The sequence below is a fragment of the Erigeron canadensis genome, chromosome 4 (assembly GCF_010389155.1).
Source record: "Erigeron canadensis isolate Cc75 chromosome 4, C_canadensis_v1, whole genome shotgun sequence".
NCBI classification, from domain to species: Eukaryota; Viridiplantae; Streptophyta; class Magnoliopsida; order Asterales; family Asteraceae; genus Erigeron; species Erigeron canadensis.
Genome location: NC_057764.1, coordinates 18,053,669 through 18,063,766, shown reverse-complemented (window position 1 = coordinate 18,063,766; position 10,098 = coordinate 18,053,669).

Genomic DNA, 10,098 nt, shown 5'->3' with positions numbered 1-10,098 from the left:
GCTAAAGATGTTGTTTATTGGACTACTACTTCATAATGGTTGATTCCCCAGCTTCGACTTCAAAGAAACATGATGAACATGTAGCCACACATTCATCATGAGGGGAAGAAAGAGAACAATGAAGTCGAACAAGTGTGTGTGCTTTCTTGAATTTTGATGGGGAGAAAGAAGAATTCATCAGTTGAGGGGAAGAAAGATAAATTATTGACTAAAGTGATCCCCAAATTATTCTTTGAAGATAGTTATCGCCAACGTGGTGGGTACGCCGCGAGTACACCCTATACATAAGCGTTGGTGGTATGCAAATACGATTGTTTGATCGAGGGGAAGTTTGTGATGAAAATGATATTTGTCCAAATGCTTTAACAGAGAGATTCATTACTTAAGGGGAAGTGTGACAAAGTTTAGATTGTGAAGAAGAGGCTTTCATGTTCAAATCTAAAGAGCCAAGATCAAGTTTCTGCAATGCTTATACTATGAGAAGTTCAAGACTTAAATATACATCTTTAAGAAAAGTGTGAAGATTAAAGACGTAAAGCCAAGTTTGATGGAAGATCTTGTAGACAATGAGAAAGCTTCAAAGACCTTCATCAACAAATTCGTATTTAAAGATGATGTCATGCATGTATTACATTTCAACACCAAGGGGAAGAATGTTAGAACTAAAAAATGGTGTTAAAATGTAAATACTTTAGAGGTGGAAGGGGCATTAGTGAAACTTAGATTTATGATATAAATAGCACCCTTCCATACATAAATCATAAGCCTTTCACCATTTTCTTAATTAATTATATACATTCCACTCCAATTCTCTCTCAATCTTCATCCCCAATCTCCATACACACACAAACACCTTTTCACACACTAACACCATTTTTGCACAAATCGAGCTCAAATTTCTATTTTACAAAAAAGTTAACATTACTATTCCTTTAGTTGATCTTCTTGCAGGTATGCCTAGTTATGCCTATTTTACCTCCGGGGCTACCACAACCGTTGCTCGAGCACCTTCTGGAGCAGGTATATTTTTTCTTCTCCCTTTTTTTTTTACTCTGCAAGGTGTTTGTGATTATTGCTTTCTTCCTTCATTGTAATTCCTGTGTTGCTGTTTTGTAGGGATCTCCCTTTTTGGTGACTTGCCTGACCCTCAAGTTTGCCGACAGAATCTGAATATGATGGTTCCTAGCCATCTAAGGGCTATATTGGATACTATGTCTATTCAACGGCTTGTTGGGGTTGTTGATCAAGCATTGTTTATTGCTGGCATGGTTGGTTCTACTGCTGCTGCCAGGATGCGCTATCTGGAGGAGAGCCTGGAGAGAAGTAGGTCAGGGTTGATTTCCCTAAGGGCTGCTCGTTCTTCTGCAAGTGCTTCGACAGCTGATGCATCTATGCGAAGGGAACTTTCTGAGTTGCAGGATGCACTATCTCAAGCTACTCAAAATCTTGATGTTGCTCATGCTCGCATCGCCTCTCTTGTTTCTGAAGGTCCTGCTGCTATGATCAATAGATTGGAATTGGAACTCGAGGATAATAGGAATGCTAACTGGCAGCTGATTTCTGGTGTCATTCCTCACGTTTTCCGAATGCTGATGGCGAGTCCTTAGTTTGATCGCAGCCTGGATGAGTTGATGAAGGCTAACTTGGGCTGCTTTTGCCCTTCGTCTGGAGCGTTATGGGATAATCACACTCGGAGGTGATAGAGAGAGGTTTGCTGGCAGAGAGGCAAGAATTGATAATGCTGAGGACGCGCTAAGGAATATGACTTATCCTTAAATCCAGCAAATAGCCTCTAATCCTGATGCCTCTATTTCTGATTTGTATAGTATTAGGCCCCAAGCGATGTAAACTTTGTGATATATATATATATATATATATCTTAATGACCCCTGTTTTCTTTCTCTCCTTTTTGCTCCATCTGTGTAGTTTTCCATCTATGAGAGCATGATATCTCTCAGCTTGCATTCCTTTTTTATGGGAATGTCTCACACACTAATGCTTATGTACTTCAATCATAAGGAATGAGTAACTTATGCATTAGCCTCATGGGTTATTACCTCATGATTATTTTGAAAAGTCTTATGGGTGTCCCCTTAACAATTCAAAGATTAAAATTTTATGCGCATTTAGAATAATATTACGATCATTTTTATTAATTCAGGAGCTTGTAAGTACATGGCAGGCGCTGCTACTTTTATGCTGCCCTATTTGCTTCGTTTAATTTGGCTTATCCCGAGAGGAGATCGTGCTCTAACCGATCTTGATGCTCTTTGAAGTCTTGCTCTTGAAATCATCTTCGTCCTTCGTTTCTCTAGAGCTTTCCGTGCTTTCTGCTTCAAAGGATCCTTCTTCTATGGTGGGCCCTATTTGTCCCCTAGTGCCTTTTTATATAGGGTGCGTTTATACAGGGGTACGGAGGTTTTGCCCCTTGTGTTTATGGCTAACGGGGAAATTATCATCTGCATCCCTCCGTGAGATTTGTATTGTATACATCTGTGTATTGTGGACACAATCATTTCAAACTTCCTCAACCCTTCCCTGCCTAATAACATGTCGTAGGGTGAATTTGCTCTTATCACTACTGCCAAGATTCTTGTTGTTCTGCGCCGTGGGAATCCTCCGATGGTAGTATCCAACCATATTTGTCCCAATGGGCGAGTCCATTCACTGGCGAATCCTACCACTTCGTCTTTTAGCGGTAGTATGGTTTCTCGCAGCCTTTTTGGCAGTTGAAGGAAGCTTCTTTCATAGATTATGTCGCGTCCACTTTCTGTATCCACCTGTGTATTTTTCAGGCACACACTGCCTATATTGACCCTTATTAGCACCGGGTCCACCGAGCCTTGTCCAACCAGATTACCGAAGTGGTAATGCTTTGGCCCTTCTTTGATAATGTACTGGACAGTATCCTTCTTCGGTGTTCACTTAGCTCTGACTCATCGAAGCTCGGCCTAGTTCTTTTGATCAGATGCAATAGCTTGTTTTCTCTGGCGGCGTCGTCCATCTGTCTTAGTAATTCTTTACAGTAGTCTGTGCTATGACCATACCCGTTATGGAAGCAACATAATTTATCGAGATTTATTGTTCCCTTCCCTGATAGCGGTACCGGTCTTACGAACGTCTTTGCTATCTCATCCGTAGATGGGATTTCTGATGGAGTTTTACGGAGGTTGGCGATCGTTCTTTTATAGCCATTAGTTCTGTAAACTGGAGATGGCCATAGCCTTTTCCGCTATGTCTTCTTCACTTTTCCAGTCGTGACACTTGCTGACTAGCTTTGAATAGCTGACTGGTTTGCTGAGGCATAGATGTCGTATTAGCTCTTTTGATCGGAGCCCATGTATGGCTCCTGATACTCTCCCTTGTTCGGATAGATGCACTAGGTTTTGTGTCTCATCTCCGTATCGTTGCAAAAAGTCTTCTATCTCTTCATCCTCCTTTTGTTTTATTTCGTGTGCCCGAAGGTGGGAACCGAATTCTTCCATCAGTTTGGTTTTGAAGCTTTCAATGTCATGTATACTTTCTTCGGGTAGGTTTTCCAACCAATCCCGGACCTTTCCGCATAGGAGGTAAAGTATGACATGACAGACCTCTGGGTCACTCCATCCTTCGAGCTGGGCTATATCATCGATTTTCTCGGAGGTGCCATCGTACCAGGGAAGCTCTTGGGCATCTAACAACCTTACCGGTGGTACATGTAGGCGTAGCTTTTTTGTGAATTGCACACATGACCCCTTGTATTTAGGCCTCGATTTTATCGGAGTTGTTTCGTCATGCTTGGTTTCAACCGGAGAGTCTTCCTGGGGATGTTGTGGCACCGCAAACACATACGGGTAGTACCATGATCCCTGTATTTGCACCGGGAAACCTCCAGCTAAAGGTAGCATTCCCGCGAGCTGGGCTTGTGTTGTCCCGTTCGAGTAGAAACATCCCCCGTGATAGTACGACGGGTATATCGGTTGGTATTGTCGCGCCGTATTAATCGTCATAGTCCCCACTGGGGTCACTTGGTGCGTTAAGTAGGTAGGATAGGTTGGGTAAGCAGGGCAGGTCGGGTCGGCTGGGTAGACTACCCCTGGATGTACTGTCGCTTCGGAGCTATTTTCGTGCATGTCATGAAGTTTGGTCTTTTCACCTAGGTCCTTTTTTGGCGACCGCTGACTTGTTTCCCCTGCTTCTGTTGAGTCGGTTCCTCGAGGTAGGTCTCGGGTCCTGTTTTCTTTTGAAGGTTCCTGTGCTCAAGGCAGAGGACTATCCTGATCTGTATAATCAAGAGTTTGTGCGGTGCCTTCTCCTGCTCCTGAGACCATGCTCAACTTACTGGTGTCCCTTTCTCCTCGGGGACAGGCGTTGGCTAATTTCTCCATCACCTCTTCCAAGCGCGCCAACCGATCTGATTAAGGGAAGATGTGAGATCGTCGTCCTGTTGAATGCCAGGACAGCTGGCGATCTCAATAGGGAAGTCTTTACCATCATCGTAACCGTGAGCGATCTTCTACCCGTGCTTTTCTGGTGGGGAATCTGGGGTTGACATAATGCTTTTGTTTTGATCGTGGCTAGGTTCGATTTCGAGGATGGCACCAATTTGTTTGATTAAATAATCGCACTATGGCTCAACCGGAGGTGTGAGTGGGGTTGTCGGTGTTATTCGGCGATTCCCTTATGGTCAGAGGGTCAGAGATCGCTTTATGCCGGGTGGTTTTATGTCTAAGTCGATTCGTTCGACTTAGGATTTAGGAATTCGATATGTTATGAGTGAGTATGAACGAATTTGTCGTGAGGCTCCTCCTCTATTTATATAGAGGGTAGATAACTTGGAGAGGAGGGTAAGAGAATTAGGGTAAATCTCTTTCTCCTTTGTAAATATCTTGTTTCCTTCTTGAGGAGATTTGTGGTAATCTTGTTACCTAATTATGTCAGAGTATATCGGAGCTTAATATATGTTCAATAGATTAATTGCGGGAGGGATCTTTATCCGATCTCCTTGGAGCTAGGTATTCGTTACCTTCGGAGCTCTCGGAATAATTATGTTAATCGGAGGTTAAGCTCCGATAATGTGTTTTCCTGTACGAAAGTAACTTCGTATTCTGCTTCTACTTCGGGTACGGGGCTAGAGCTTCGTATGGGTATATCATCAATAATTCTTTTGAAAGTTGTCTTGTGAGTCTTGATAAAATGCTTAAGAGATGTGAGAGGGCACACTTGGTCTTGAATTGGGAAAAGTGTCACTTTATGGTTAAGGAGGGTATTGTGTTGGGACACACAGTTTGTAAGACAGGATTAGAGGCTGATAAAGCAAAAATTCATGTGATAGTTAAGTTACCTCCACCCACAAATGTTAAATCTATTAGATACTTTTTGGGTCATGCCGGTTTTTTATCGAAGGTTCATAAAAGATTTTTCTAAAATCACCCGACCAATGACTAAGTTGTTAGAGAAAGATATCCCATTTGTGTTTGATAAAGATTATGTTCATGCATTTAACTTAAGGAAAATTTGACCAATTCACCTATCATGACTCCACCAAATTGGTCATTACTATTCGAGTTGATATGTGATGCTATTGATTTTGCTTTAGGGGTCATTTTAAGCCAACGAGAGGATAAACATTTCCTCCCTATTTCCTATGCTAGTAAGACCTTGAACCCAGCCCAACAGAATTACACAATTACTGAAAAAGAGTTGTTGGTTGTTGTATATGCTTTTGATAAATTTCGTCCCTACTTGGTCCTTAACAAGACCATTGTTTATACGGATCATTCTGCCTTAAGGTACTTGTTCTTGAAAGAAGATGCCAAACCCCGTCTTATCCGTTGGGTCTTGCTTTTGCAAGAGTTCGACATTGAGATAAAAGACAAAAAGGGGGTTGAAAATATGGCAGACGACCATTTAAGTAGGCTCGAAAACCCTCACCGAGAGGAGTTGCAAGAGCATGAGATTAATGATATATTTCCTGAAGAATTTTTAATGCAGATTGTAGTTGGGGAAGCACCTTGGTTTGCCGATATTGCTAACTATCTTAGTGCAGGTGTGATTGCCGAGGAGATGTCATCTCAAGAGAAGAAGAAATTCTTTTCCGAGATTAAACATTATTTTTGGGACAATCCATTTTTGTTTAGAATTTGCGCAGATGGCATGATAAAGAGGTGTGTGTCAGTTGGCAAAACCCGATAGATTCTTGATGATTGTCACCATGGGCCAACCGGTCGACATTATGGACCGTTTGTCACCGGAAAGAAAGTGTATGATGCTGGATTTTATTGGCCAACGATCTTCAAAGAGGCGCAAACTTTGGTAGAGGTTTGTGATGTGTGTCAAAGACAAGGTAACATTTCCAAACGTGATGAAATGTCTCAAAACTTTATTCAGGTATGCGAAGTTTTTAATGTTTGGGGCATAAACTTTATGGGACCTTTTCTCCCGTCGAATAGGAATTTGTATATCTATGTTTTTGTTGATTATGTCTCTAAGTGGGCCGAGGCTAAAGCCTTGCCAACGAATGATGCACGTGTTGTCATTCACTTTTTGAAACAGCTTTTCTGTAGGTTTGGAGTACCCAAGGCCTTAATAAGTGATCGCTGATGTGACTAATTTATATCCATTACCCACATCATTATTGGCCATTTTATTATGTGTTTTAAGTCGTTTTCGTATGCATTTGGCGCGTTTATGGTGTTTGTTAGTGTTTTCAGGCTTTAAATAGGTTATGCGTTCGATTGGTGCATTTTTGGAAGACTTATTGGCCCAGAAGTGATTTATAATATCGAGAGTTGATTCGAGTAGAAGAGACAGCGAGATTAAGCAAGTTCAAGATCGAAAGAAGGTTGTTCTACACAAGTATATGACTGCGCCGTAGTGGGGATGTACCTAGTCCACTGCGTCGCAGCCAAAATTCACGGAATGTTATTGAACTAACCCCACTGCGCCGCAGTGGGGATGGCGATGAAGAGACTGCGCCGCAGTCAAGGAAGCAAGAAACCAAGACGTGGAAACAAGTTGCGCCGCAGTGGTGGCCTCCACAAGCCACTGCGCTGCAGTCACACTAAAGTCAAAGTCAAAGGCCCTCACTGCGCCGCAGCGAGGGGATGCACGTCTCACTGCGCCGCCATGAGTGTACGGGATCTGAAGGGTTTTGGACGAATTTTACATCAGATTTTAGGAGGTATAAATAAGAAACATAACCCTAATTCTCAACTTATCAAAATTCGTTCTAGGAGCTGTTCTACAAGGGTTCTTCAATCTCCAATCAAGATAATTTCTTAGGCGGATTCGTTGAAGATTCACGAGCACCCATCTAGATCGTGTCTACTTACTGTCTTGCAATTTATTTTTCATCAAACGATTGGTACATCATGTTTTTCTTCTATTTCAATTGTTATTGTGGATTGATCATGAGTGGCTAAACGTTTAATCATCCACCTTGATGAAACGAGACGGATAATGTGATTGCAATATTTTTAATTCAAAAGAGGTTATTTAATTATCGTTGTTCTGTGATCTTGATGATTTTAATTCTTTTTATTAACTAATTTTGATATTGGTTGCATATAATTCTTCGTTGGTGGTACCAGTTGTGTGTGATTTTAAAACGGTTACTTGTCTATGAGTAATTATCACTAGTTCATGATATGATAGTGAATATCATTTTAAGAAAAGATTAAATTTGTCAACGTGATTGATAGCGGTTGGTGGTACCACATTATTGTCACATAGGTGCAATTGATAATTCGATAGTCAATTAAACTAATTGTTGGAAGAGTTGTCTTTGTTTTGGTGGTACCGGTTTGGATAATTTAACTAGCAATTAGGTGATTCGGTATTTTGTTCACAGTTGGTGGTACCACGTGAGCACCTTAATCTTGTCACGATTATCTTTAAACTCTAGAGAATTTGTTCTTACTTAAATGTAATCACATTTGAAGTCGAGGGAAGTCAAGGTGGATGACTTTTAATTATATTGTCTGAAGTTCCTTTCAAATTTTATGCAATTATTTTGCAAACCAATTTTACTTTTTTTGTCAAGAGGATTTTCTAAGCAATACCCATTTTCCAAACCATTTCATAAAGCATCTAGTCATTTCCAATCCTTGAGAACGAACCTGGACTTATCTCTTAACTATATTACAAACGATCAGGTCCACTGCCCGTGAGTGCGTAGTAGTGAGTTTTTAGGTAGTTCTAGTTTTATAAATTTAAAGCTCGATTTTGCACATCAAGTTTTTGGCACCGCTGCTGGGGATTGTATGCCGATTTAGTTGTTAATTTAGTGGTTTGATCCTTCCTCACGCGTGAGGGAGTTATTTGCTTTATTATCTTAGATTTGTTTTCTTGTATTATCACAGGTGCATTTGACGTGTGGTGTTTGTTATGTTTTGCAGGATTGTTTCATAGTTGATGATTTTGCGTTCTTCGGGGCGACCTCTTTATAGTCCATTGAAGACTCCACCAAGACGCAAGATTAACTTTTCAGCACCACCACCAGATTTTGACGAAGAAGGCTTCTATTTAGAGGAATTCTTTGATCTTGCACTTGTTAAAGAAGAAATGGGTGACAATCCACCACCGAGAGACCCAAATGACATTCGGTATGGTGACCGAACCCGAACTATTCCTACGGCTCGTGGTTCCGCCATTAGACCACCGGGTGTTGATCAAAATTTCAACTTGAAGCCAAATCATCTTAAAAGCATTGAAGAGCAGAAATTTGATGGAAAGAAGAGATGGAATCCTTATAAGCACTTAGAAGTTAGCACGGCTTTATCAATATGGCCAAAACCAAATGAATGTCGTCAAACTTGTGACCTTTCCTATTACTCTCACCGGAGATGCCGAAGATTGTTTCAATGATCTTCCCGAGAATTCGATTACTACTTGGGATCAACTCAAAGGCAATTGGAAAACTTGATAAGGTCCTTTGTGCAAGAAGATGGGGAAGATGTTGTTGATGTATGGATCCGATTCAAGGAGATGTTGAGAAATTATCCGGGACATGAGTTGACCAAGGAAAAGTATGTTGAATTATTCTTTGATGGTTTGAATAAGGGGTCTAAAAGAGAGATGGGGTATGCTTTTGGCGGAAGTTTTAGCAAGACTACTCCAAATGAAGGTTATGATATTTTGGAACGTATGGTGAAAGATAATGCGGCTATGGATGATAAAAGATTTTTGATGAATGAGGGCCGATTTAAGCAAAGTAAGGTTGCAAGAGCAGATGGAAGCAACAGTTTTAATGTCATTGATGAGATTCAAGCTTTGTCTGCACGTATGGATAAAGGTTTTGCCAATCAAGAGTCTAGATTTGGTTATCTTGAACGTGATGTGAAGGTACTTGCTGATGGGTGAGATCACTGTGGAGAGACACACTATTCTGAAGAGTGTCCCAACCGGGGACCTGAAGATGTAAATTTTGTGTAGAATCAACAAGGAGGTTTTCAAAGAAACACCGGTTTTCAGAACCGGTCATCAGATAATAATTCTTATAACTCTTCTTTTCCTTCTAATACTTCTCGTTTTTCTAGTAACAGGTGGCAAAGGAATAATTATCAAAGTCAGCCACAGCAGCAGGAGACTCAACAAAACCAAGGATCGGGTTCTTTTTCTTCTACTACCGATCCTAATGCCGAGTTGAGAGAAATGATGAAGCAGATGAGGAGCAATCGAATTGAGACAAACACAAGTATCCAGAATATAAGGGAAGATACTAGGCAGTTGAGTGAGAGGCTGGATAGGATTAATGGCAAAGTGGAGATGAATGCCAAAAATCAGGATATTAACTTCAAGGATCTTGAGAGTAGGATGGATGCTATCACTAGGCCCCAGGGTGCTTTGCCTAGTAACACTCAACAGAATCCAAAGCAAAATCAAGGTCCTTACAATGGGCAGAAGTACACTCCACCTTCGGTTCGTCAGGAGCAAGCGAAGGCCATTACTACTCGTACAGGTAGATCCTATGACCCTCCTTCTAATCCTAATGTTGTTGTTTCAGATGTGCAGGAGACAGGAAATGATGGAGATGCTGATGTTGATGAAGAAATTGTGATGGAAGATAGACCGATTGTAAAGAGTCCGGTTACTCCACCGAAACCGGCTGTGACACCC